Source organism: Setaria italica, chromosome IX (assembly GCF_000263155.2).
Source record: "Setaria italica strain Yugu1 chromosome IX, Setaria_italica_v2.0, whole genome shotgun sequence".
Lineage (NCBI taxonomy): Eukaryota > Viridiplantae > Streptophyta > Magnoliopsida > Poales > Poaceae > Setaria > Setaria italica.
This window is the reverse complement of record NC_028458.1, coordinates 9653892-9657596: the sequence shown is the minus strand read 5'-3', so window position 1 is coordinate 9657596 and position 3705 is coordinate 9653892. Positions and strand designations below refer to the sequence as shown.

The window sequence follows — 3705 nt, the reverse complement described above, 5'->3', positions numbered from 1 at the left end:
TTGCATGTATGTCATGTCAACCAGCTGTCTTTCAGAGAGCACTGAACCCCGGTTAAACAAATGTGACAGCCCCAGGTAATTTCACGTGCAAGCATGTGACAGGCCCACTAAGAAAACGCATTGACCTTTCACTGGACTGTTCGCTTCAGCTTATAAGCCGGACTGTTCGCTTCAGCTTATAAGCCGGCTGAAAAGCTGAAACGGCTTATTTGTTGTGAGATGAAAACATTGTTTGGTGGCTGATAAGCCGGCTGAATAAGCTGAAACGAACAGGCCCAGACTCGGGACAACTTCATTCTGTGGTGCCTCCTGCACGAAATATATCAAAAAAATTCTAAGAGAGATGAAAAAACTAGTAAAACAATTAGTGGGTTTCTAATACTATGTTTCTGAGGTTTCAACTAGAGTGATGGCTGCGTTAACCATCTATCTAAAACCATGAACAGGATGAAGCTTACAATATGACAAACAAATGGCCATTGCAAAATCTTGGATTTTGGTGTCTAAGAAGTAGTTTGGAGGGTCACCATCATCCTTATCGGCATTCATGAGAGAAACAACTTGTAGTTACATAAACAGTTCATACGAAGGTGACGTGTGGAAAGAGCTATCCAAGATGATGGACCTAATGGCACGAGGTTTGCATGAATTGGCAATGCTTCCCTGGTTTTGGTGTAGCAATCAGGAAAGGAAAAGCATGCCATCGTTGCCCAAATAACGACGAGTATGATGGATTGACATTGAAGGCTGAACTAGCAGAAAACTGGTTATTAAACTTCCATTTTATTTGCCAACTGGTATTCACCTTTTGATCCAGTTTTATATTATTGTTGTCAAGAACAACATTGCTGCCAAATTGATCTAGTACTTCAAAATGTTTCATGTCATTCAGCTTATTAGAATTTTTCTAAATTTGGAAAATTTAAAGCCCTACAAGGTCATACTCGATCAAAAATGGCTATTGAACCGTACAATGACCTCAAGAAAGAGAAAATGAGTACGACGCCGCTTGAGGTATAAGAACCGAGCGGTGCCGCTTTTCCTTTCCTCCATCATTGATGACGATCATTGGAAAGAGATCTTGATGACCATATCGGTTGCAATCGTCTTGATTTTTGTATGGTTGTGAATCTACCCACGTGGTATATGGTGCAGCAAAAAATGATAGTATTTGGATTGGATTGCTCAAAATGGTGTTATCATAAAACCTCGTGATATTTTCTTGCAAGATAGTTATGCATATAATGCTTTTAAATAACACACACGTTCCCGTTTTTTGTTTTAAAAAAACGGTCATCCTCATGCTCAACCGCTCCCTGCGAAAGCATCCCAAACACGCTTCCCTTTCACCCATTTCAAATTTAGCCAACAAAAAACCAACCTGTCCTCCATCCAAAAGAGACACCGGAGGAAAAAAAAAGTTTGAACGAAAACAAAACCCACTCGCGCGGTCGCGCCCCCCTCCTATTCTCCTCGGTCTCCGCACGCCCAAAAAGCGGAGACGAACTCGGCCACCCAAGTCACCAACCCAGAGCACCAAACCCAACCAGAAAGCCAGGAACCCCCCTCTCCCCTCCCAATCTCACCCCCGCGGCCCCGCCCCGGCCCGCGCGCCGGCGTCCTCCTATGCTCGCCGGCGACGGGCGCGGCCGCCGATGCCCAGCCCGCCGAAGGAACGCCCGTCCGGCCGCCTCGGCCGCCTCCTCGCCGCGCTCCGCCCCTCCCGCGCCGGGCCCCTCCCCGTCCAGACCGGCTTCCCCACCTCCCTCGCCGACCTGGTCGTCAAGAACCATGGCCGCCTCAAGAAGCAGCCTTCCCCGTCCTCCAAGCGCGGGAAGCGCAGCGCCGCCGCCGCCGCCGCTTCGCCTACTTCCTCCGTTTCCCCTTCGCCCTCGACATCCCCGCCGCCTGCCTCTCCGCCTCCGACTCCCCCGGCGGCCGCCGTCTCGCCGTCGGATCGGCCGAGGCCCGACCTCCCGCCGGCCCCGCACGCCGCCGCGGCAAGCCGCGGCGGCGGCTTCGCCTCGGCTTGGGGCTTCCTCGCGGGTTAAGCGGGCGTGGTGTCCCCTCGCGCTCCCTCGTGATCTGGAGGAGCAGAGGTGGTTGCGGCCGTCACCGCCGCCTCCTTCTCGCTCTTCCTGCTCGAGTCCGTGAGGTCCTCCCTGCGCCCACGGCCGCGCCCGGCGGCGACGGAGAGGCGGATTTGCCTGGACGGCCGCGGGCGCGTCTCGCCGATCCGGGAGGTGGACGCGGAGACGGGACCGCCGCGGCTGAGCTGCTCGGACACCGACAGGGGAAGCGAGGCCTCCATCCTCTCCGCCGAGGAAAAGAGCGGCGGCGCCCTCGACGAATCGAGCAGCTCGAAGGCGAAGAAGCGTTCATGGAAGAAGAAGCTGATCGCCAGCGCCAAGAAGCTGAACAAGGGCCGCAAGAGCAAGGAAGCGGATTCCCCAGGTTCTTTCCGCAGCGACGGCGACGCAGCCGACGCCTCCGCGCGCCGCGGCAATGCCATCGCGGCGGATCCCTCAGATTCCCGCCGTGGCACGGCCAATCAAACGGAAGCCGCCGTTGCCGAAGAGCCGGATTCCTTGAGGGGTTCTCGCCGCAGCGAGGGCATAGAGGAGATGGTTGCGGCGCCGGTAGAAATCGATGACGCGCAGTCGGTGGTCCTCGTCGTGGAGGAAGAAGAGGAGGAGGAGGGCAGAGCAGGAAGCCGGTTTCCTGCTGGTCTGGTTCTGGTGGCCGTCGTCCTCGTCGGGCTGGTGGCCGGGAAGCTCCCTGCCGTGGCGCTCACGGTGCTGTGCTACGCGTTCCTTAGCTCGGTCCAGGGGCTGCCCCGCGGTGGCGGCAGCCCGCCGGGGAGGCGATTGGAGGAGGCCGCCTCCTCCTTGTCGTCGTAGTAATTTGTTGTTGTAAATTAGTTGAGCAACAAAAAGGAAGGAAAGATACGTGTCTGTTCAGTTATTGCTGGGGAGTGTTTGCTTGCATTCATTGTTGGATCGAGCAACAAGTGCAACCACATTAACTTTAAACTGACGGCTAAACTCTTTGTGATTCGATGTAACTGCATTCTACGGGCGTCGCGAAGCTGACATTCGCCCCCAAGAATCTCTGAATCCCTGGACTTTTTCCTCGCGAACCAAATCCACAAGCTGCTAACCCCGACTCCAGGCCAGCCTCCAGGTTCCATCTGGCGCATTCTCCGATCTCAATGTGAGGCTCTTGCGTTGGACGTTCTCGATTCCCCGAGATGAACAGAGGCATCGACTGTTTGATGCCCTGTTGTCGCCTTTGTCGGACTCGCTCACCCATCCGACCAACTCGTAGCAGCAGCAGGACAGGCACGCGCTCCCCGGTCCGTGCCAAAACGTCGCGAGACTTTGGATCCTTCTTCCTTCCCCGGCGAGCGGTGGACCACGGCAAAGGCTGCAGCAAGCAAAGCCTGATCCGACCGGGAGGGTGCCATCATTCCGAGGCAGAGGACCCAGCTTCCCTGAATCATCAATTGTTTCGGCGGCCGCGGCCGCGTGCCTCGCCGACCCCGCGCTCGAGGGCCACGTGAGCGTGTCGGTCTCGCCCGCCGCATCGGTGCTACTAGCTGCTCGGGCGGCCTCAAACTGCCGCAAAAACTGGAAGCGCCACCGCGCAGTGACTGTCCGCTCTCGCCGGAACGGGGAGCTCCGGGGCCTTGTCGCCTTGCCAGGT

At 56.1% G+C, this 3705-nt stretch overlaps 1 pseudogene; it reads left to right on the top strand.

Annotated features, from left to right (window-relative positions):
- Positions 1 to 1463: 1463 nt before the first annotated feature.
- On the top strand, positions 1464 to 3064 carry LOC101785902 (annotated as a pseudogene).
- The last annotated feature ends 641 nt before the right edge of the window (positions 3065 to 3705 follow it).